The sequence below is a fragment of the Lemur catta genome, chromosome 22 (genome assembly GCF_020740605.2).
Source record: "Lemur catta isolate mLemCat1 chromosome 22, mLemCat1.pri, whole genome shotgun sequence".
Classification (NCBI taxonomy): domain Eukaryota; kingdom Metazoa; phylum Chordata; class Mammalia; order Primates; family Lemuridae; genus Lemur; species Lemur catta.
Window position 1 is genome coordinate 3,729,879 of NC_059149.1, and position 25,546 is coordinate 3,755,424.

General features: G+C 38.7%; 1 long non-coding RNA gene across 3 annotated transcripts in view; it reads left to right on the plus strand.

Annotated features, from left to right (window-relative positions):
• Nucleotides 1-8,590: 8,590 nt before the first annotated feature.
• The window catches only part of LOC123626360, a 32,586-nt gene continuing 15,630 nt past the window's right edge, over nucleotides 8,591-25,546 (plus strand). Inside the window, exons 1-2 of one of the 3 annotated variants that reach the window (XR_006730828.1) lie at nucleotides 8,591-9,176; nucleotides 10,481-10,545. This is a non-coding gene — a long non-coding RNA (uncharacterized LOC123626360). Of the gene's footprint in view, nucleotides 9,177-10,480; nucleotides 10,546-12,669; nucleotides 12,712-25,546 lie in introns of those variants that run through there. The other 2 variants (XR_006730827.1, XR_006730829.1) reach the window with 2 other exon arrangements.

A 25,546-nucleotide genomic window follows, 5' to 3' on the forward strand; every position in this document is an offset into this window, starting at 1 on the left:
CAACAAATACTTATTGTGAACCTACCATGTGCCAGGTATGTTGCAGGCACTAGGAATACAGCAGAGATGGCCCCACCTTTCCTAGAAGTTACATTCTAATAATGGTATACAGATAATAAAATCGTAAATGACATAAAAGTAAGATATTTTCAGGTAGCAGGAAGTACTATGAAGAACATAAAACAAGATAATGGGAGAGACAATGATTTGGGCTAGGAAGTCATTAGATTGAGAGGTTGGGGGCACCTTTCTAAGGAGGAGGATACAACCTGAGACCCCAATAGCAAGAAGGGATGATTTCTTGGAAGAGGGAACAGGTAGCATAGGGATGAACCGGGATGGGGACAAACTTGTCCAGCCCTTAGAAGACAAAGGCCAATGTGGCTAGAGCCTAGTGGACTAGCAGGACAGTACCAAGAGATGAGAATGAGGCAGATGGAGACCAGTTCATGAATGGCCCACTGAGCTATGATAAAGTGTTTGAATTCTATTGAATTCTATTGTATGTTTAGTGAGAAGCCATTACAGGGTTTAAAGTAGCAAATTGACATGATCTAATTTTATGTCTCGAAAACTTAGAACAGTTACTGCTTTACAGAGAAAGGAAGGTATACTGGTGAGAATGGAAGTGGAAGACCATTTAGGAGGCTATTGGAATAATCTATAAATGAAAAGTCATGGTGGATTGGGCTAGGGTGAGAACAGTGGGGAAGAAGAGAGGAAAATGCCTTTAGGACACTTTTCAGGGATAAAAGAACAGGATGAATATTCCATTAGATGTGAGAGTGAAGCAAAGTTTTTGAAGTAAGAAAGACTAGAGGAACAGGGAGTTTGGGGTAGAAATCAAGGATTTAATTTTGGCCACATTAAGTTTGAGATGTCTATCAGATATCCAAGTGGAAAACTCAGGTAAGTTGTTGAATATAAGTCTAAAGTTGAGGTGAGAGCGAGATGTAAACATCGGGTGAGCAACAATGTTTAAAGTTAGGGATGCAGATGAACATATTTAGACAGAACTGGAGAAGAACGAGAGCTAAGGACACAGCTCTGGGGCCCTCCAACCTTAAAGAGTCACACAGAGAAGGAGGAACCAGAAGAGAAGAATGAGAAGAAACAGCCAGAAATGAATAGGTTAAACGGGGAGGGAGTGGTGTCACATAAGCCAAGAGAAGAAGGTGTTAGAGCTGTTTGGAATGTGATTGAGATCAAGTAGGCGGAGAGACAAAATGGCTGAGGGATCTAGCAACACGGAGGTCACGGTGGACTTATCAAGAGTGACTTCAGTGATGTTCAACAAGGAAGCCATTCTCAATGAGGATGAGGAGAGAACAAGAGGCATGGAAGTAGGAACAGTAACTCAGTAACTATAAGCGACACTTTTTTGGAAATTTTGCTGCAGACTGAAAGGGTAGCAGGAAGGGGGAGGGGAGCAGACGGTGAGGTTAGGGAAGGGGTGTGGATTATTTCAGCGCAAGTCCTGCAGTTGTGCTGTTAATCTTGTTTTTCAATGAAACGACAACAGATGATTCCAACGAATCCTATAAGTCCTCAAACATATCATATTCTCCCCAGTCTAATCAATTGGATCATAACTTCCTCCACTCACAGTCTTGAGTATTTTACTAAATGATTGTTATTAAATGGCCGTGTTAGTCCAGCACCTTTTTGCCTCACTATCCCTCTCCATGGTTTAAAATATTAATCTGTTACTGTCCTCCCTGTTAATGAGGCCGAAATACATCAGAATTAGATAACATCTCAGAAGTGCTGTAAGTCTCCTGGAAGTACCCTGTATCAGTGAGGCTTTTATTATTTTTTCCTCATTCACTCATTTCCTTTCTCTCTCTGGGAGGGCACTTTTGAGATTACATGAGGTTGGAATTTATGAGTTAAACAACACAAATACTTAACACAGTACTAGCACTTAAGGAAAAAGGGGTAGGGATCATTGGAAAATATTGTAAATTTTGGGACTAACAATTTGGTTTTGTGGGCTTTCTTCCTGAGGCTGTGTTCCAGAGAGGGCAATAAAGGGTAAAACTCGTTAGTGCATCATTATCTTTTGTCTGAAGGAAACAATGTGTGGTTTCTGGGCAGCCCACTTGGTGTTTGCATTGGTCCTGGAAATATTTCAAAACAAATATATTGTTTGAACAATTCCCCTTCTTGAACATGAAAAGACCACCACTAAACCACAGAGTTGATGCTAAATTACTAGATGATGACTCCTCTGGCTCCTAAAGGTTTCTAGATCTCAGTCATTGAACTCATGGATTTTTCTAATGTGAAAGATCTAAGCCTTTATGGTAGATCTCCCATGCAGTCCGCCACCCCATGCCACCCCCCACCCCCCGTATGCTCCATGGACTTCTGAGAAGTTTGGTTTGCAATCAAGGTCATTGAGCTCTCTCCACCCCTATTTTTCCCCTAAGAGATGGGGTCTTGCTATGTTGCCCAGGTTGGCCTTGAACTCTTGGACTTAAGTGGTCCTCCCCCCAGACCTCCTTGAGTAGCTGGGACTATAGGCATGTGCCACTGTGCCTGGCTTAACCCTGACTTCTAATAGCAATTCTGTAGGAACTGCAAAATAGTCTTAGATCAAATCTGCAAATTCACAGTTATGAGTAACTATATAATTCATTAATAGATTTGATAATGAAAATCCAGTCTGATTTCTCTTTATCAAAATGAAGCATTAAATGGATGTTGGCGATTTTATTTGTAATCTGTTATTCTCTAACCTTACGTACCTTCCATAGCTTCCTTGGTGATTTCATTGGTCTCTTTTTCTTTTTTTGATTGGTGATAATCAGAAGAGCATTTATGAGGAAACCGTAAAACCACATTTGGGGCCATCTGGGAAGAAAACTCCTTTCATAAGGAATTCCAGTAAGTATAATGCCATATATGGTGTCTCTCCAAAAGAGTATTATTTGATTTGTTGCTTCTTGTAATCAGTTGTCTAGATTTAAACAACAACAGAAATAATTACCTATCTCCTGGTTTGTATTATTGCCCAATTATGAGAAAGTTCCGGGGTTGTAATGTCAGAGACCTAGAAAACTCTAAGTGCCAAAAGAGTCATCGTATAGTAACAGAGCCTTGATTCTGAGCCTGAATTGTGGGTTTTAATTTTTGTTATTATTATTATTCTACAATCCAATGATGCATTAATAACATATATTAGAAGATGGTAGTCAGGCAGGGTGATTTTGAGTGTGAGCCCTGGAGCTAGATCACCTGGGCTCTAGCCCCGTTTCAGATACTTACTATTATACTAATGAACACGTTAGCAAGTTTTTAAACCTCTTTGTGCCAGGATTTTCTGATATATTAATTGGGGAAAAGAATACCACCTGCTCATGATGTTATGGTGAGGATTAAATGATATAAATCTTCCAGAATAAGTATGTTTGTCAATAAATATTTGTCAAAAAAATGAAGTCCCATTTCTCAGATAAGAAAACTGAGCTTCCACCACTATTAAGAGCCAGGATTCAAACTTATAACTTTCTGACTAGAAGTTTCTTGCTTTTTTCCTAATATATCACAATCACTTCCCTTTACCTTTTTATAGTTTAACAATTTCCTTTCCTATTGCATCATTTTAAGTATCTAAGGAAAACTGTAAACTAAATAATATTTAAAAATTGACACAATCCATTGTTGGGTCATCTTGAAATTCTTAGTAAATTTTGTGCAAAGAGACCCACACTTTTGGTTGTCACTGAGTCCTACAAATTATAGAGATGATCCTTCATGTAATCTTATTTATTTGGAAGGTTTATCTCACAGACTTCCTGGCCCTCTAGATTGGAATTATATTAGTGATGCTAGGATAAGCCATAGCATAGATTCTTACTTCTTTTTGGGCTAAGAGACTACATAGGCTAATATTTTAAGGAAATGAATAGTATAAACAATGAACAATGAATGACAGACAATGGAGACTCGGAAGGTGGGGGAGGAGGAGGGTGGATGATGAGAAAATACAATACCCTAAAGCAATCTACACATGTAACAAAATTGCACTTGTGCCCCATAAATTTATATAAATAAAAAGAAAATGAGCACTAAAATTCTCTTAAATCCATTCATCAGACCATACTTATCTAAGAGTTTACTATATGCTCAAAGAAGTGGTTCCCAAATTAATTGCGCACGTCATGGCACACGTGCACAAGCACAGAGATGGGAACACGCAAATCAAAGGGCTCCTGGGGGTCCATACATGAGCACGTTCAAACCTCAAGGCCAAGAATTCTGGGGCTTGGCTCCAGGCCTCTCCTGGCCATCCCTGATTTCTGAGGCACATTTATAATGTCTGGCATGTGGATTAGCAAACCCTTCAATAAATTCAAGAGACATTCCATGATTTTCAAAACAATTATGAATGTGTTGAAAATAACAAAAATTCTGAAATGTGACATTATAGCTAGGAACACCCATAGTGCCAGCCAAAAATAGGAATCCTACTATATAGACTCACAACGTACCCTCAGCTTGCAAAAGCCCAAATCCTATGTGGCATCAATAAAATGCATTTTGGAGATGCTGAGAAAGTGAAGACGCTACTTTACAAAGCACCAACTTTCACCAGCAATGTTACCTCTATTCAGTTTCACAGTAAGGACAAAATTTTGTAATGCCTGCAAATCATGCCCGTTAAACTCGTTTCACAGCAGCCAAAGAGTTGGTTTTCACGTATCTAAAGATATCAATTTCTCCCAACTAAACTGGGGTATCATTGACCTACTTGTGCTCTGGGAAGGCACGTATATTCTTGGAAGGGCAAGGGAATAAAGAGATGCCGGTGTAGAAGCAAAAATCACAAAATCACAAATTTGGATAAAAATTTGCATGCATGGTTTGGCACTGCTAAACATTGCAAATTGGAAAACAAAAACTCTCAAAGTACGTATGGTCTTTACAAATGACAGCTTGCTTATATTTCTTGATGAATTTATTTCTTGACAGAAGGTCAGTTAATTCTAAAGACCAGTGTTCTTATGGGTTTTCAGGGTGCATTAAATTTTTGTTCTTATTGAGAGTGTGCTGCTTTTTCCAGGTTTCCTGAATTTAGGGAAGGAACAAAGCTGATTGTCAGCTTCAAGATACATTGTCTTGGTGGAAGCCAAATATTAGGAATTGATTCATTTTTATATGTGTTAGGCTGAAAGCTCATAACTATGTGAAGGAATCTTACAATAGTTCTTTTAAAAAGCTGATATTTTTGGAAGGTGAAGATTCACTCCCTAAATTTTCTAACTGTACAATTCACATACTAGTTTAAGGAAAAACAAAGATTAATGATAACGTATGGGGCTACTTGCTTGCACAGTGAATGGTCGTAGATTGGGGGTAATTGGTATTTATTCTCACCCTGTCCATGATAATACAGGTAGCTCCTTGCTGATGTCACTGTTTGGAGACAGGGAGGGACAATAACTGAAATTTCAAAGAAAACCCTGAAACGAAGAGGAAAAGATTATTAGAGAAAGAGCCCATACTAAAATGAAAGAGGAAGTATAGAGCACAGACTCCTGAAATGACTCTGCCAGGCAAAGCCATGAGGAACACTCTGGGCAAAGCCCCACCTTGATCACAATGACTTTGGCTTGTGGCACATTCAAGGACCCAGTGAATGCTCTATCTTGGCAAAGCAGTTTTGGCGCAGTAGTAACTAAGAAGGATAGTAGAGATTTAATGGTAAATACATTCTTCAGCCTTTCTGTTAATATTAACATCCAGGGGGGAAACAGAACAGGAACCACTAATAATGAAAATGTACAGTAAATTTATGAAATGATTCCAGGGAAATCTTTAGAGGTCCTTAGAGAAAGTCACCAGTGTCAGCAGTAAAAGGCACCTCTATGCTATCAGTTCCTTTTATAAGAATGTTTGTCCTTGGCCCTGAGAAAACATTGGCTTACACGTGTATAACTTCTAGTAATTTAGGTTACAATTCTCTCCAGTGTTTGCTGGGACCAAAGCCTGTTTGGTCAGATACAATACATCAAAATTCCACGCCCCTATTTTACTCTATTGTTTGGAGGACCTTTCCAGGAAAGAACACTTCTTCCATGTTGAAACAACTCGTGTATAAATAGATGTCTTGAGCTTTTCAAAAGAACAAGGAGCCATAGGGAAGAAACAAAACAAACAAGTCAAATCAAAGATTGTTCTTTACACCTCCTAAAAGACTTCTTTGTAAAGAGATTCAACAATGACTTTAAAAAAATAGTAGATGATAATGCTACTTATTTATTTTTGCATGAATAGTGTATGTACATATAGGAACATAATTCAACAATTAGGAAATGGAATACAGTGAGGAGTTTCTAGCCCTCCCTAACCCTTAGCCCAATGGGTATATGATACAATCAGTTTGTGATCATCGTTCTAAAGCAGAGTTTCTCAACCTTAGCACTGTGAACATTTTGGGCTGGACAATTCTATGCTGCAGGGAGCTGTCCTGCATATCATATTAATAGAATGTTCAGTAGCATCCTGGCTTCTACCCATTAGATACTAGTATCAGTCCCTCCCTCTCTCCCCAGATACCACACCAAAAATGTTCCCCACACATTCGCAAATGTCCTTCAGGGAGACATTTAACAATGTATCTAAAGAAAACTCTGTAAGGGTACATAAAGAGTATTCTCACTGTTTGGGGGAACTGCACAGTCATTCATTAAGTGAGTTCTGAAAATGTATTTAGCTGGTAACTTATTGATGATTCTTTATATATGTTTGCATTATTTGCAGTTCCATGCAGGGTTGCAACAAAAAATTTTATACATAGGTCTTTTAAATATAAATATGTAAAATTTTAACTTTATTATAAACTCCTGGAAGAAAAACTGCTAGGTGAAAGGCTGTGTGTTTGTAATTTTGACAGGTATTTCCAAACAGTTTTCTTTAAAGAACATACAAATTTACTTTCTCAGCAACAATATATTCTTGCCAACAGAGTGTGATGTTAACATTTGGATTTTTGCCAATCTCATAGGTAAAAATTGGTAGCTCAGTGTTTTTTTTTAATTTTCATTCCCACATTAAGAGGTTAAGTAACTTTTCATTTGTTTAAGATCTTATATATCTTTTTATGAAATGTCTATTTGTATCTTTTACTCCTTTAGACTGATTTTTAGAAGCCATTTAACTATTATGCTCTGTGTCTATTACGTGCATTACTATATTTTTTTATCCAGTTCATTGTATTTTGATTTGATTTGCTTATGGAACAGGATAACGAGTTCATAAAAAACATGGTGTATGAGTGTGGTGTGTGGTGTGTGTGATGTGTGGTGTATGAGTGTCATGTGTGTGGTGTGTGTGGTGTGTGATGTGTGGTGTATGAGTGTCATGTGTGTGGTGTGTGGTGTATGAGTGTCATGTGTGTGGTGTGTGTGGTGTGTGGTGTCTGTGTGACGAGTGCGGTGTGTAGTGTGTGTGGTGTGTGATGTGTGACTGTGTGGCGAGTGCAGTGTGCGGGGTGTGTAGTGTGTGGTGTATGAGTGTCATGTGTGTGGTGTGTGGCGTGTGACTGTGTGGTGAGTGCGGTGTGCGGGGTGTGTGACTGTGTGGTGTGTGGTGAGTGTCATGTGTGCGGTGTGTAGTGTGTGGTGTATGAGTGTCGTGTGTGGTGCGTGGCGTGTGACTGTGTGGCGAGTGCAGTGTGCGGGGTGTGTAGTGTGTGGTGTATGAGTGTGGTGTGTGGTGTGTGTGATGTGTGGTGTATGAGTGTCATGTGTGTGGTGTGTGGCGTGTGACTGACTGTGTGGTGTGTGGTGAGTGTCATGTGTGCGGGGTGTGTGACTGTGTGGTGTATGAGTGTCATGTGTGCGGTGTGTGGTGCGTGGCGTCTGACTGCGTGGCGAGCGCGGTGTGCGGGGTGTGACGTCCGTCGCCCACAGGCGCAGGCCGGCGCAGCCCTGTCCCTGCCGAGCAGGCGCCGCGTCTCTGGGGCCGCAGAGCCGCGGCCCGCGGGAGCGAGGAGGAGCCGAGCAGCGGCGCGAGCTGGGACTTCGCATCTGACACGGGAGGACCCGGTCCGTGAGCGCGTGGTGGGGACACTGCGAGTCCCGGGACTTTTCCGAGGACTTGGTGTGGGGCGGTTGGAGCCGCGAGGCCCTGGAGCTCGGGCTGTCCTGGGACAGCAGGGCTGGTCCCGTGCTGAGGACGCGGGGCGCCCTGGCGGTGCGGCTCGGTCGCAGGGGGCACGTGGCCCTCGGCCGCCCGGGCGCTGGGACCCCGCCCCGCCTCCCCGCGGCTCCGGCCGCAGCCGCCGCCCAGGTGCAGCCGCCGGGCGTCCCCGCGCGCCCCTCGCCCGCCCGCGACTTCCTGGTTTGCGGAAGGTGCCGCGGCTCCGGCGCAGGAACTGCGAGGCCGGCTGCGGGGGCGGCGGAGAGGGGCCGGCCACGCCGCTGCTGTCGCGGAGGCTTTGGGGGGTGGGGGGCGGGCGTGGGCCCGCCGCCACCGCCACCGCCGCGGCCGTGAGGAGCCCCCTGCCCGGCGGCGCGACCCCCGGCGCCCGGGGCAGCGGCTTCCAGGCCGGCGGGTCGGCGCTGCCCGGGCGCGGCGGTGGGAGCGCCGGTGTCGCCGCGTCGGGGGGGAGGGGCGGCCGCGGCGCCGCCCGCTGAGGGGACCGGCCCGTCCCGGGTGTGTCCGGCTGGACGGTCGCTGCCCTGTGAGGCTCCGGGAGGGAGGAGCGTTGAGGTGGAGCGGTCGCTATTTGAAGCGCTTTCTGAGCATCCAGGTCACCGTGTCTTTCTGACTTGCATTGACCAGTGTGTCGCGGCTGTTCCTTCTGCAGTTTCTTCTCGTTAACTTGGCCTCTGACGTTTGTGGACGAGGCGCCGGGTCTGCACGGTGCCCGCAAATGCCACGCGACTAGACGGCACTTTGTGTGTGCGCTACAGTATCCGTCAGTGGCTATGTTACTTCAGGAGATTGGGTAAAAAGCGGTTTAATGACGATGGTGATTTTGTTTCTAGGTGTCTCGGAGGCGTGAGCTGCGCATTTCCCTCCTGAAACTCCGGGGAGAATCCCCCTCCCCGCCGCCTCCCGCCGCCCGCGCCCGTCAGCGTCGTGTGTTCCCGTCACTGGGAACGGCCTTTCGGATCTCACAGAAGCATGACTGAATCAATGTTTAACTTTTACCCCTAAGAGAGGTACTAAAGGGCATTAGGCAAATAGGAAAATTGTGTCATTTGGAACTGTTTTCATTGTTTGACAGCTGGTGGAAAGGGGGAGTAAGTCCACCCGGGAGGCTGGAGAAGGAATCAGAGTTGAGATTTTTTCCCACTGAAACCGGTTAATGGTGGGAGGGCTGAGGAAATGTGTATCTGTGAATTAATTTATATGGCTTGTCACTTTCTATGTTTCTAGATCATGTCTTGTAACAAAAATTTTCTAAAAATCAGTATTTATTTAGAAGTCAGAGCTGGCTTTATTTTCTTGAAGGAGGTACGTGTTAAAAACAGCCAATGTGTAATACAGAGACACTAAAGTCTCGTCAGCAGGAATAACTGAAAGATGGTAACACTTTGGACTTGTGGTATCAGACTAGGCCTATTTTTTTACCCTCTGATGGAAAGAGAGATAAAACAGAACTCTGTTTTGAAAAAAAAGTGTCTTAATAGATTTCAATTTACAATTTGAAATTTAACCAATGAATAGGTTAAACGTGTGGCAAGTTAGTAAAAACAGTAAGTTCTGACTGATGCAAATCAGCCTTACAGTTTGTAGCGGGAAAATTTAATCTGGGGGCTGATGTCCAGTTTCCCCAATGATAATTGGTATGAAAGAAGTCTTTTTTTGTTATCTTTCGAGTCTCTGAATAGTTTGCTACTTTAAACATGCCTAAGTACCGTAAATACATCTCAAGGAAAGTATATGCAAAGTATCCCATTCGTGGACCTTTACAAATGTCCTATGGTGATCTATTAATAGAACGTGGCAGGTGGAGCCAGGTATTCGTCATTTACACTCAGATTGCAAGTCCTTGGAAGAAAGGCTGAGAGCTTGTGTTAAGCTCCATTGGCAGGATCTAAAAACACTTAGGGACACACTGGCCTTCCAATTTTGGATGCAATAAGATAAAAGCGATGATTTGCATTTATACAGCACTTGATTTATAGTGTAATTGCCCATATATTATTTGACTTGTAATACAATTATTCTGTGAAGTGGACAAGGCACTTTATTTTTTTTTTTAAGGTAAGAAAATAGTCTCAGAGGTTAAATGCTTTGCCCCAAGTCTCAGATCTCAGCTCCTAAATATCAGTAATCTTAAATTTCTAATCTGAGAAACATTTTCATTGTTATTTCTGCTATACTGTAGTCATATAGTTACATTTAATATGTAGAGGTAAGAACAAGATTAGTCTTAGAATTAAGAAAATACAAGCTTTATGGAGATGCTTATTTGTTATAGGAAATAAATATAACAAAGTTTTTTTTTTTTTTTTTTTAGGGCCAATCCAGAAAGAACCTTTGACTTGGTATTGAAAGTGAAATGTCATGGCTCTGAAAATGAAGGTATGTGTGTTCTGTAAATTCTTCAAATAACTGATTGAGTCTGTCAAAGCAAGTGTTAACATTGTGGAGTACTGGAACATGATAGTATCAGAAAATAATAGTACTAAATGTGTATTCTGCATTGAGTGTCTCAGGTTTCTGGTAGTAACAGATGCTAGGTCTTTGCCTTGGGGATATAGAAATCATGAATGTTATCTGTGCAGCTTGAATTTCAGGTGTGTGTTAAGCCCATATAACTTACAACTCAACTTTACCATGATTCATTGATAAAGTTACTGTTAGTTTTGGGAAAGGGTTTGTCTTTTCATTTTCTTTCATTTGTGTTTGAAAATTTAGCATCTTTTTAAAAACATTAAGGCAGATTCTCTGCCAGTATCAACGGAAGCTACACCAATTCCCTTCTAATGTTTCTGGAATGCAGAATGTAGACTGAGTAGCCCCTTGGGCTGGATTTACTTCAGTGGCATAGCACTTTCAGAGAGAGAGAAACAATGGCGTCACATTACTTGGAAGGGTTTCAGTTGTCAGTTCTGTATGATTTCCTGAAAATATGAGAGTATAGTACTTTAATATCATGATTGTTATAATTTCCCCCCACATTTGCTATATTGTATATGTGCATGTGTGTGTGTGGGCATGGGTAGCAGACAAGAATGAAGAATGTCTCCTTGCTTATTCTTCTAATATTTCTTTGCATGGTGCATCTTCATGGATATCTCCAGTGTAGGACCTTCCTTGTAGTGCACTCAGATCCTGGATAGCATGATGGTTAAGTGTGGGGTTTTGTGGAGACTAGTGGGCTATCCTAAAGCCTTGGTGGAAAGTTTACTGACACTCTTATCTCCAGAAACCAGCCAGCAATTATCTTCTTTTAAGCAGTTTAGAGCTGTACACCTTAAAATAGAGGAGCCCCACCCAGCTGTGGTGAAATGGGCACAGCTAATTTTAGGTAGGAAGTCACCCACATTTCTGGCTCCACCAGCCCTGCCTGCTGCACCTCTGGCCTATTTGAACTGCTGCTGTTGTCAGGTATGTCCACGGGCAGAGAGTGATCCTAAGTTGCAGGGAACATTCTCTGATTAAAGAAGTTATTTTGTGTTGTCCTACATGGAGTAAAGTTTGTCCATTTGCATTCTTTCCAGGCCCAATGAAGTCCTCTTTGCAGAATGGGTACTCAAATGGATATATTATTTTTTCAGTTCCAGTTTAAATCTATTCTGTAGTGTATTTGTTATGAATTAATCTTGAAAATAATCATAGCATTACCTAAGGTGTGTGGAATAATGCTCACCTGATGTTGTTGGTAAAATAGGCTAAATTCATTTGGAAAATGTGGATTTTCCATAACTTTAAATTCATGCTAAAGTGATCTTGAAAGATAGATCAGTCTGCCTTATATAACATTCAATCTATGCACGAGTAAGAGAGGTTGTTACCTTTTCATAAAGACTTGTGAGTGGTTTACTCCCTCCTTCCTCCCTTCACCGGTTCCTACTGTTCATGAACTAGTCATTCCAGTTTGTATCTTCTATTCCTGCCATGCTTTTATTACTGTCTTTCTGCTGTTACTGTTTAAATCACTAGTTTTTAGAAACATCTTCATGTGTATTTTAAGTTTATCCAGCTTAGTAAAATTTGAAATATAATAAATGATTAAAGTAAGCAATTTTGGTTTCTCTAGGTTGCGATTAATACATTCTATATGGCTAATTGGCACAAAATTCTAAAGATTTTTTTTAAAAGCTAAACTCACCCATGCAAAAACCAGTAACCTTTCTTCTTTTGAAGAAGGACTTAAGTAGTATGATAACTAATATTTTAGTGTCTAACAAGTTACAACTTTTTGTGCCCTAAAAGTAATGCTATCTGTAAGTAAGAGTAAAAGTAAAATTTTACGTTGAATTGAGTGTTTATGTAATGTTTTCTCAATTTTCTGTTTTATCGCTAAATCTTAAATGGATAAAGTGCAGAAATTATTTAAAAAGTTATTGGAATATTCCTATTTAACTGTCAGTACTTATTTTTTTTTTTTTTTTTTTTTGAGACAGGGTCTTGCTCTGTTGCCCAGGCTAAAGTGCAGTGGCATCATCATAGCTCACTGCAACCTCAAACTCCTGGGCTCAAGTGATCCTCGTGCCTCAGCCTCCTGAGTAGCTGGGACTACAGGTGCGTGCTACCACGCCCGGGTAATTTTTCTGTTTTTTGTAGAGATGAGGTCTCATGCATGCTCAGGCTCATCTCGAACTCCTGGCCTCAACCACTCTTCCTGTCTTGGCCTCCCAAAGTGCTAGATGTGAGCCACTATACCCAGCCCTTAGACTGTTATTTTCATCTGCATTCAAAGCTGGGTCACTAACTGTGTCCAAGTTTAAGCCACAGGACAGGCAAGAGAAATACTTAAGGGAAGAAATTTCTTAGGCAAGGTAGGGGAAAATTTGATACGTTACTTTCCTTGCTAAGAACTTAGTCACACAGTGATACTACTTAGGTATAAGGGAGATTGGAAAATGTCATCTTTAACTTTATGACCAAGTGCTGAGGGAAAAGGGAAAAAACATTTAAGTAGATCAACGGTCATTTGGCCACTCATGCCTGTACTGAATCGGCATCTTGTATGATTTTAGGAGCTCACCCCAGTCCAAGCAGCTTGGACACGTTATTGGCCCAAACTTGTTTTTTGTTCTTCCTTTTGTTTTTCATCCTTCACCTCTGATGCAAACCCTTACTTATCTAATTTCTAAACTTAAGCTGCTGTACGTATCAATGGATTTAAAAAGAGACAGCAGGGAAGAATGGTGGGAATGGAGTTACTCTTTGTGCTAATTCTAGCTCAGCTGGCCAAAAATGGCCAGTTACATTTGTAGTAGAAAAGCACTTAAAACTGTGAACAAGCTTCATAAAAGTGTCACGTATTAGCTAAAAATTAGTTCTTACAGGAAAAACCTTGACTGGCCTCCATCATGCCATAGCATTCTCTTTTGTAGCCTTCCGTTATGTTTCTCCCATATTTTCTTCTTCCTTTTCTTCCCTTGTGCTTCATTTATTCTCAGAATGATTTATTTCTAACATTAAGCTTTCTTAAATTTTTAGAAGTTGGAAAGTTAATATATTTTATCATAAGCCAGATCAAATTTAAATTTTTAAAGGAAGCATTGAAATTCTTGATTTTTGGTTTGTTGGAGGAAGTGACTATACAGAAGTACTTTCAAATAAGAATGTTTTGTTATAAAGCATTCTTGTTTCCAAAGTTAAGTTACTCTATAAAATAATTAATTTTTCTATTAACTATGATAGTAGTCTAATGCTGATGGATGTATTAATATATAGTATATTTATGAGTATATATGCATACTTACTGATGGAAATTTGGAAAATAAAGACATGCATATACAAGAAAATATAAATCATGCCTAATCCCATATTCTAGAAATTACCATTGGTAAATGTTTCCTTCATGTCTTGAACATACATACAATATTGATTTTTAAGAGTCATGGTTAATTGGTTGTCTCTTTTCCATCATTTTACTTAGGCATAATTCATGGACAGAAAAGATATTTAATGATAGGCATGATAGATCTATTTAATCTTAGGTTTTGTACCATTCTGTTAACTATTATACATATATAGATTTAACTAAATTTATTTTCTTATATTTTTCTGTTTTATCAAATGTTCCTTTTAATTTTGTATACATTTTTTTTCTACAGAAGTAGGAATGAAATATTTAACATTTCCTGCCAGTCATTGCTTATGCATTTTGTTCCAAAGTCCTCAATTTAAATGGTGTTCTTTGCCAGGCTTAGATTTTCATGTGACTCTTTTTTTTTTTTTTTGAGACAGAGTCTCACTTTGTTGCCCGGGCTAGAGTGAGTGCCGTGGCATCAGCCTAGCTCACAGCAACCTCAAACTCCTGGGCTTAAGTGATCCTACTGCCTCAGCCTCCCGAGTAGCTGGGACTACAGGCGTGTGCCAACATGCCCAGCTAATTTTTTCTATATATACTTTTTTTTTAGTTGTCCAGATAATTTATTTCTATTTCTAGTAGAGACGGGGTCTTGCTCAGACTGGTCTCGAACTCCTGACCTCGAGCAATCCACCTGCCTCGGCCTCCCAGAGGGCTAGGATTACAAGTGTGAGCCACTGCGCCCGGCCAATTTTCATGTGACTCTTAAAAGAATAGCACATACTTCTCCAAATCAGACATCTGCTATGTATAAGCATTGATTTTTTTTTTCCTCATAAGAATAAATTTATTTCTTTTGTGAAGTTTGTTGGTCATGACCTATTGAAGTTGTCAGGCTAATCATCATTATAGGTTAAAAAAGGGCATGTTTATATTTCTCCTAAAATTTGGGGAATCAATTTATATTACTGTATGAACTATGTAACCCATGATTTATTCTTGAATTCTGAATACTATAGTCAGTGGTTGCACTCTTACCTCTCATGAATTCCTATCCATTGTAGCCTTTTGAACTATTCTGATTATTCTGCACAGTTTATTTTTTACATTATTCTTGTTAAATATTATGGACAATTTTGAAAAAAGGAAAAAGATTCTTTTTATACCAATAACATAAAAATATCTATTTTTGTGCATTTCGTTTCAGATTTCACTATGAGCTTATTTAATATGATTATAATCATATATAATAAGTTTTCACTTAATAATTTTCAGCATTAGTTGTTTCCATGGATGTGAATTATAAGGTTATATTTTAAAAACTGTAGTCCTCCCCACAATCATTGTAAATATTCATGAACTCACCCATAACTTAACATACTTAAGGGAATTGTTTTTCTACTGACATCATATGACCAAATTTAAATTTGTTTAATGTGTTTAACATTTTATAGGTTAAAAAAATTTACAAATAGTTTTTATAAGTATGATTTGTTTTATGTATGACTTTACTTCTGTTTTAAAGCTTTAATTGAATATCTGCTTTTGGTTTACTATTTGTCTTTTGTTCAATATTAAAAACTTGTAAAATATATAAATATTAAGGGATGTGAAAAGATATGACAGTTTTCTTTTGACTTCTGCATTTTGACCAGTTCCTTCAGCGATAAACACAATAGTAAACTTTCTAACGAGAAATATCTAATATAAAAACTGCAAATAAAAAATGGTCTATTGTAATATTTTTGAATGTATCCTTTAGTTAGATTTTTAAGTGCAGGAGATTAGAATGTCATAAATAAGCCTGTGTATTATTTTAAGAGAGCGTATAGAGGAAGGGGTTGTATGTTAGTAAAATACATTTACTGACCCATGTGTGAATTGGTGACCAAGATTGTTAAAGCATTGAGTTCTAAAGGTTTTTCTCTTATCTTTATGTGCAACAATGGAAAGTTTTACCGTGTGGTCACATAACATCTTCATCAGGTTCTCAACAGGATACCTTAGTTAATTTTCAGCTGAGTGCTTGACAGGATTTTCTCTGGCTAGCTGGTTGGGTGAGAGTCTAGACACCGAGAGGCCAGGCTTTCATTTCCTCACAGTCTCATCATTGTGCGTGTTGAGTAGGAGCAGCTTCCTCTGATGTAGGGCTCCAGGCACAAACAAGGAAGACAAAGACACAGCTTTTGTTCTCCAAGAGAGGAGCTAATCCCACTGCTGCACACTGTGAAAAACCTTTTATAAAGAGAGGAAAAAAAACTTTCCTGGAAGGTGAAGGGTTAACAGTTTAACCTCTGACCGCAAAATAAGCCAGTAAGAGGGGAAAAGTGTTGGGTAAGGTAGAAGAGCAGGAGGAGAAACACTCATCGAGGTCTGTGTGTTGTGTTTGTGAAAACAGGTCAAGCAGATGACTGTCAGCGATGGATACTTGAGTTCTGATAATACACATGTATTTCCAACTGTGTCTTTTGACTTACAGTACTTAAACATATATTTAAACTTCTTAATTTGGAAAGTATATGTTGCAGACCACACTATAAATGCAGGAAACAATAGATATGTAATGTTTGTCTTTTGCTCTTTTTCCCTAATTAAAAAGCTGCATTACGGACTTTTGTCAAGGTATGAATATTTATTTCATTATACGAGAATAAAATCTGGATCCTTTTTATTCATTTTTCCCCAGTTTCCTTATTTAATATGATCGTGTATCTCTGCAGAAATAGAAAAGTTGGGTAGAGCACGTCTCTGGTACATATTAAGACTCCTATTTGGTCTGTGGCATTTTGGTGCCTATTCTGTTAGTACATACAGGTCTTCAGGTGGTCAGTGTTGTTATGAAATAGTATACAAGTCCAGGTAGGAGATGGTTGTAGTTCTAGTGTAAAAAGAATTTGGAGATTTCTGTCTGATCTTATATTGATATTAATGTTATCAATACTGAGAATTTAGTTATAATCCATTTAGAACTGATGGAAGTTAAGGTGCTAATCCCTGTGTCACCTGCTGGCTTGGACCTATCGATCTGGACCAATTGCTTCTCTTTCTCCTGTCAATCAGATATCAGTCTTGAACAATAATTAAGGTTTTCTGCACTTGGGCTCTTTGCTTGGCTGTGTTAGTGTATGTAACTTATTCCTGAGAGTAACCACGTGTAGATGTGGATGAGCAGCTGCTTGTGTTGTATTGTTTGCGGCTGTTCTAAGGTGCAGGATGCTGTGGTGTCATCGTGTAATGACTCTCCTCTTGCTCTGACTCCCTTTGGTAGTATGAGGCGCTTGTTCCCGTGGTTGCCTCGTTTCACTTTTACTCTGAAAAACAGAAAAGGAGAAAGAGGGGGAGAAACAGAGGCTAGAGATTGTGCTGGCTATCCAGTGATAAAGAGGTAAGGGCGAAGAAAAAGGGTAGAAAGTAGAAGGTGGCAGTGAGCTGAAGGAAAGAGACAAGAGGTGAAACACGTGAAATGTACACGTTAGGTCGGAGTGGGCGGTGAGCTACTGTGCAGCGCTCTAAGTTTTCAGCTAATAAATAGTTGATGAAAATTTGATAAGGAATCATTCCTTAAGACAGAAGTACGCAAGGATGGTGTAAAACAAGTGACCAGACTTAGGAAGGTCCTGGGGGTGGAATGAGGTAGATTTATGTGAAGATAAAGAAAAAATAACAGCCAGTCATTTTGCCTCATGCATTATCTCCATTCACCATGGCCAACTGTCTGCATCTTTGTCTTAGCATTTTCCCCCTTTTGCCTGACAGTACTGAATATGATGATAGTTAATGACGTAAGGCTTCCGAAGTGTCAGGCGCTGTTCTAGGCAATGTGTGTATGTAGGCTCACATGGTATTCATGAAATGTTTAATTATTTTTCCCAACATAAAATTAGGTGATTTTTTTTTCATAAAAATTCTAGCTTTTCTTGAAAAATCACAGTGTCTGTCAACACTGGGCCCACTTTCCACGTGGCTGGAGCTGGATGATGCTGCCTTCTTGAGAAGGGGTCTGGGGTCTCTTTTTTACTGCATCCTTGTGTTGTTTCCTGCAGGCTCACTGCACTGATTTACACCACCTGCATCTATATGTGTGGGTACACCTGTGTGCTCTAAAGGCATTTCACCTTGAAATCTTTTTCTCCCTTCTACCTATAAAGAGGGAATATATTTATGTAACAAATAAATAATTATACCTTGACTTTTTCATAGGTTTTAAAGAAGATCTTAATTTTTTAAAAGCTTATGCGACATTTAAACATGATTTTATGCTGTTTTCTAAATTCTTTGTGTTATGCCTGTGCTTCTCCACATGGAGTCTGGGGGGCTGTGGGGATCCTCTGGAGTCCTTCGGGGGTTCTGTGAGGTCAGAACTATTTTCATGATAATCCTGATATGTTATTAGCCTTTTTTACTCCCACTTTCACAAGTAGGTGGTGGACTTTTCTATAGGCTTTGGGATGAAGTTATTGCTCCAATGACCGATGAAGTGTGTACTTGGGACAGTAAACATCATTTGCAGTAACTCACCTAAACAGTAGTTCTTTGATGACCTCAGTGATATTTAAGAGTAAAAATAATTCCTGACACCAAAAAGTTTGAGAACTTGTGTTCAACATTATGGAGGCTAACTAAAACACATCAGCAGCCAATGTCCAAGGACAATTCTGCATAATTACTATTTATTCTATGTAATTACTGTTTAATTGACCATTTATTTCTTGAAGCGTGGTGCTTTCTTAATTAGTGATGGCTTTACCCTGTTCATTTGCTTGTTATCTTTAGTGAAAACATATAAGGGTGGAACACTTGACTCTCTTTGATATCAACAAGTATTTGATTCATTATATTGCCTTTAAATCAGAATTGATCAGACTTATATTAAAGTAGGCTAGCTACTTAAACTAAGCACGTTGATATAAGTATATTAATGTCATGAGATTTACTCTGAAAAAAGTGATATGATAGGGAAGAATTTTATATGCATTATATATTTCCATTGGCTGGAAGGAATGAAAAATAAATTCCATGAAAAAAATTGAAAAGACTGCTTTTATGAAGTATACAGAAAAAATAAAAAACATGATTTCTGCCTTCAGGATCTTTATTTAAGTGAGGAAATATAAAATAGTTAAGTAGAAGTGTAAGGCAGTATAACATATTTCAAAATAACTGGCTTAGATGATATGTATTGCCTGGAAGCGAGACCGTCCGTGAGGTTGCAGTGTTTTGGGAAGGCCTCACAGCAGTGGTCCAGAATAGTGCAAAGAATTTGGAGATACAGATAAAAGTGAACATAGTATTTGAGGAAGGGGGTACAGCATGTATTGAAGTATGAGTAAATCCTTGGAATTTGTCATTTTATGTACGTGAAAGACTGGATGCCTGGATTGAATAGAAAATTTATATTGGAATGTAGAGGGAAATAAATTTTAGGTAGGATGGAATTGGGTCAGAAGTGCCAAGTTTGCTACATTGACTGGTCTTAATATGTAGAGTTATTTATTGTGTTAAAATTTGAATATTCTACTTGAGGTATTAAATACCAACATAGATTGAGGAATTGGGTTTTCTCAGTGTAAGCAGTGAGAAGCCACTGAATATTTTTCTTTGAACAGGGGCATAATAACATTATTTTAGGCTGGGTGTGGGGTGGCTCATACCTATAATCTCAGCACCCTGGGAGGCCAAGGCAGGAGGATGGCTTGAGCCCAGGAGTTCAAGGCTCTAGTTAGCTATGATTGTGCCAGTGCACTTCAGCCTGGGCAACAGAGCGAGACCCTGTTTCTAAAAAGCAAGACAAAGGACAACACTATTTTAAGGAATTAATTTAGTGGCAGTGGGATGAGAAGAGCTAAGTGTCAGCCAGACTAGTTAGTAAGAATTTAGAGTAGGGTTAGAATATGACAGAAGAGGAATGGATGAGAACTACGTTTCAAAGGAAGAACTAACATGATTAGCAGCCGATTAGATGTAGAGGATGAAGAAGGTGTGTTAAGGCTGATTCTGAGATTTTCAGCTTTGGTGCCTGGGTTTCATTAGTAGAGTGAGAAGGGTATGATCAGTTTAGACACTAAGGGAATGGTGTAATGAAGTCATTGGAAAAATTTGGCTTAAGATACGAAATTTTGCTTTATGCTTATGAACATCTATAAAAAACACTAATGTTTTACATGTGGAATTATGTATTATGTTGTAGTTTTGAGTCTAGTTTGAAACACCTGAAGCTTGAAAAAAGGCTGAAATTTTTTTTTTTTTTTCCAGAAAGATTGAGGTAGTTGTTCCCAACCAACGCTACACATTAGAATCACCTGGGGAGTTTTAAACAAAAATTAATTGCAGACATTTAGTATGGTATGGGATAGGGTAAAGAGGCCACCTTTTTCTTTTTTAAATGATGTTCCTTAGGCAATTTAATGAACAGAAAGGGTTGAGAACCACCACATTTATGTAGAGGAAATAATTTGTGAGATACGGGAAATAGAGTTTCAGTAACAGCTTTTGGGTTTGTTTTAAATTACATGTGGTGATGTTCCAGCTTTTCAACAAGAGAGAAAAGAGTTAAGTTCTCTTGTGAGAGATTTAGTTGGACATGGGGAAGAATTTTTATTTATTTTTTAAAAATTTTTATTGATTTGTGGGGTACGTGTGCAGATTTGTTACATGGACATATTGTATAGTGGTGAAGTCTGGGCTTTTTATGTCACCTTCACCCAGTGAGTGTACTTAGTACCCATTAGGTAATTTCTCATCTCCCACCCCTCTCCCACCTCCCACCTTCCACCCCCCTGCCCCTCCGAGTCTCCAGTGTCTGTTCTACTGGGAAGAACTTTTTAAGACTGGTCAAGTGAGGCCATGGGAGTGGAGAAGGGACAAAGGAATCTGTAACTGGTTGTGATCAATTAGTTGTAAATACCACTGCACTCAGACCATCCTACTGGGAAGAACTTTGAACCATTAGATTTATTGGACACTGCAGGAGGGAAACTTGGGAGGTTCGTGGTAGTGTGTGTGCGGAGTGTAAATGGATACACCCAGTTTGGTGTAATGTGAAGGAGCCGGACACGCAGGGAGAGGGAACAAGGCCTCTTGTGACCCCTCTAGCCTATAATCTCCAGTACGTGGTTATTTTCATAGGTAAACTCACGTGACAAATAATCCGTGTGAAATTGTGTTTGCTCTTGCAGTCTGTGTATTATAGAAGTAGAATTCAGTCTAGTTGGCCTCAAAACCAGATCACTGTTTTCTATTCTCAATACCTAGCAAGGTCTTTCTAATATAATTCCCAATAACTTGATATTATGTGTTTTAAGAAAAATGAGTGAAAATTACTTTAGGAGTTAATAATTGGTAAGCATGTTCAGACTAACAGCTTTCTGTCCCTACAAGGAAATGATTCTTTTTGCCAATATCAGTGTTATATTTACCAATCATAATATTGACCTCAAAGGTTAATGGTATAAACTCATTATTAGTTAAGGAAGATGCTATCAGGGAAGATTTTAGAATTAAAAAAATGCTTAATTAGTAACAGAGTGAAATATTTGTTCACATCTCTACTTCTTTCATAGTATAGCAAGAGAGACCTGAAATATAATACCTGGGTTATGCTTGTTTTGCTTATCATTGTACTTTGTCATTAACAAGTTTCTTAATTTTATCATAGATATTTTAAAAGTGTTGCCCACAAGTCCGTAGGCATCACTAACTTGAGGGTGGAGATGACACATTGAAATTCAGACTCAGATGTTGCAGCTTGATGACCTTTATCTGAGCGCCTTCTGGGTCTTAGTCCAGTTTGAGGTGTTCACTTTGGTTCCTATGTCCGTGGTCCCCCAGGGGCATCTCACAGGTGGAGGAATCGCTCGTCTCCCTCAGCTGCTGTGCCTCATGCCTGTCCCTGCAGTCGTCTCCGTATGACTGACGCAGTCGTCTCTCCAGACCTTGCTTGGTGCTCCACCAGGATGATGCTGGTGACGCTGGCTGGTGCTGGCAGGGACGCGTGCCATCACCTTCGAGCACTGTTTGAAGTGCACCCTGTGTCACTGCTACTGCTCTTGTCACCTGGGCTGCCATTCGTGATGGTGTTGCCGGCCCTTTGTACTTTCAGCGCCACTTGATCCTTCACAGCCCGCACTGTGAGTCCAGTCCCTGCGGAGTACGGAGGCGGCTTCTCATGGTCTGTGTTGAAGTTCTGCAGACCTAAAGCTCATTAGTCATTCTATGAAACACTTTCCACAGTGCCCGCTTGCTGACAAGGTCCCTGAGTTAGATCAGGTTCATAAACACCCGCTGTAATCCACTGGGAGAGTTTCCCTCTGACTCATAGGCCTCTGTTGCTCTTGAGATGAATTCTGTCTCAGGAGGGTGGATCATCTTATAAATCTTATATTATTTGCTGTCTTCCCTGCTATTTCACCACAGATTGTCAATATATGTCTGAATTCTAGTCCTAGTATCTATAAGGTGAAAGTTCTTTTCCCAGGATGTTCATTTAAAATATTATTTGAATTATTCAGTAGCCTCATACCTGGGCTCATTATTTTGTCACTTTTCAGTTTATGCTCAACACAGAAGCCAGAGTGATCCTGTTGAAATATGTGAGACCATGTTACCTCTCTGCTCAAACTGTTCTGTGGCTTCCTTTCCCAGAGTTCAAGGCAAGTTCTTCTTTATGACTCTTAAGGTTCTTTATGTTCTCCTTGTTTCCTCTTATCTTTCTGGCTTCATCTAGTCTCCTTTTTTCATTTAATACTGTATTTTGTACATTTTTTTTCATATGAGCAAATGTAATTTTTTCAAGACTGTAATCTTTTTCAGGGCTGTATAGTATGTCATAGAATAATAATAATATAACCATTTTCATATTGATGGACATTTAAGGTTATTTCTAAAACTTTGTCAATTGCAAACAGTGCTTCAATAAACATTGTTGTATATATTGGTCTGCATACATGAAATATATGATTTCTTGCATTTTACACTTTCCTTAGGGAGAATTATTCTTTTTTCCTGCTGTTACAATCTTTAGACACTCCTTTAGTGAGAATCTGTTCTTGGTGCATGTTTTAGTTTTTGTCTTTCTGAAAATATCTTTATTTTGCCTACATTTCTGTTTACACAGTTTTAAATGACAAGGATACTTTCTTAAAGGTTTTGAATATATTATTCCACTGTCTTCTGGCTTCCATTGCTGCTATTGAGAAGTCTGCTATCAGTGTAATAACGTGTCTATTTTTCTAGTTATCTCTTTTCTCTGTAGGATACTTTTAAAGTTATCGACATCATTTTGTGCTTTGCAACTTCGTTATCAGGCCTCAAATGTCTTTCTTGAGCTCTAGCTTGGGCTTGTTGTGCTTTCTGAATCTGAAGCTTATGTTGTTTGCCAGTTTTGGAAAAATCAGTCTTTATTTCTTCTAATATTATTTTCTTCCCTCCCCCATTACACACACTCCATTCTCTTTGGTCTGATTTTTTAGAACTCTAAATAGATCTGTGTTGTTATTTTGGTCCCCATTTTTCTTAACCTCCTTTAGGTTTCTCACTGTTTTTATCCTTGTGCCTCATTCTGTTTACTATCTTTTGTGTCTGATTTATTTCACTATTTCTCTTCTCAATTTTATAAGATTTGCTATTTATTCTATCCATTGAGCTTTTAATTTCAAAAATTATATTTTTGAAGTTCTAGTTTTCAAAATCTGTCTTTAAAAATCTCTTATTGTTTGCTCATACTTGGAATCCTTATTTTCTTTTTTAAACGTTTTAGATATTTTTATTATATATGTTGTTTCAGATAACTTTAATATCAAAAGCCTTTGAGGCAGGAGCAAAACAAAATATTTTAATTCTGTTTCTGATGGGTTATAATCACAGGTGTTTAGATTTTCTATAGTAATTTTGAATTGCAAATTTATGTTTGGCAAGACCTGAGTTGAGTATTTCTTCTTCCAAAGGATATTTATATTTGCCTCTGTCCTGTGCCTGATATGAGATCTCTCTGGGATTACAAAATCAATTCCTAGGCTTTGTAGATAAAAAGATAAGTAGTTATTGCATTTACAGTAAATTTCTTAGTGAATTTATTTGTTGTGTCTTAAGTATATTCTACATTTAATTTGATCCTAACTTGGATGTATTCTGAAAGAAATGTGACACATGGCTTAATTTGGTTCTTTAATATTTTGTTTTATTGTATTTTCATTTTAAAATATTTTTAGTAATTCTTAATGTAGCTTACAAATATTTTCATCTTAGTAAACTTTGAGTCATTTTAATAGTAGGTATGATTCTACTCATAAATTTTAGCTTATTTCCAAATTATTGAAACTGTGTGTTATATCTAGGAGTGCCAGGAGTCTGTTGCACTTCAAACTATCTTTATGTCAAATGGGAAAAGCCTTCACTAAGTTTGCATTTCTACACAGAATTATTTTTTGGTGTAATATGAAAATTAAATGTTACGAATAAAATGAAACTTTTATGAGAGGGTCAGTTAATTTTACATTTCTGAAGTTTCACGCTAAGGCTGTGTTTCTTTAAAATGTTTTAGTTCAAAGAGTTAAATATAAGGGATATTGTGAATAAAAATACATGTTGTCTTTTTGTTTAATCACATACTTGTAGGAAGAATTATTAAAAAACACTGTCTCATGCTAAATTAAAACATGGCCTCTTGTCTTCCTTCCTCGTTAAGGGAATCATAATAAAAGCTATTGCTTTAGGATAGGATGCACATCTTAGCTGACTAAAAGGTGTATCAGGTTTTGTATGACAGATCGTCTTTCTGCAGGCAACCTATTAACTTCTTTTTCCCCTGTGTTCTTATAAAAACTTAGTGTTGGCTTTTTATGATTGATATCTGAAAAACATCAAAACATTGATTCTCAGTTGGAAGTTCCTTGTCATAGATTAATCAAAATTGAACATCTGTGGGACAGCATTTCTTTCCCTTTTTTGTTGTTGATTTTTTTTTTTAACTCTCATGAAGGGCCCTTGGGACAGATGGCCCCTCACTGTTGATGGTTCGATTACCATGATCACCCACAGCTTCAGAGGAGTGCCAAGAAAAGAAATTGCTTTCTTTGTCAAGGTGTTTTCAATTCAATTCTCACCCATTAGCCCTGTTTGGTTAAGTTTGGAATTACTCTATCAGGTGATTGATGAGAGTTTTCATTTTATTTTAATAGGTCTTATTTAAAAGGAGTGGAAGTAGTAAAATGATATATCTAACACGGTATGGATTATATGAGATTCTTAGAAGTTTCATTTTCATTACCTTAGTTAGAATTTGCTAATCTATGAGCAAAAAGAGCTTCCTTATTTTGAGTTGTGATGCTAATTTTAGGTTATTCTGGGGAGAAATATTTAGAACGACTAGAATTATCCATTAAGTTGTTTCTATGGTTTGCATTTCAAAAGCACCAAAATTATTTTACAGTAGTAGAAGCAGTTTGATTTTCCAGATGACTCTTTAGAATGAAGATAATCACAATGGGATCATTACATTAGATTTTATTTCTATCACTGCTTATGTACATTTTTAGGATGGTGAACAAATGGACAAATTTCCAAATTTGCTTGCTTTTAAATGTGTACATCATATAAAGC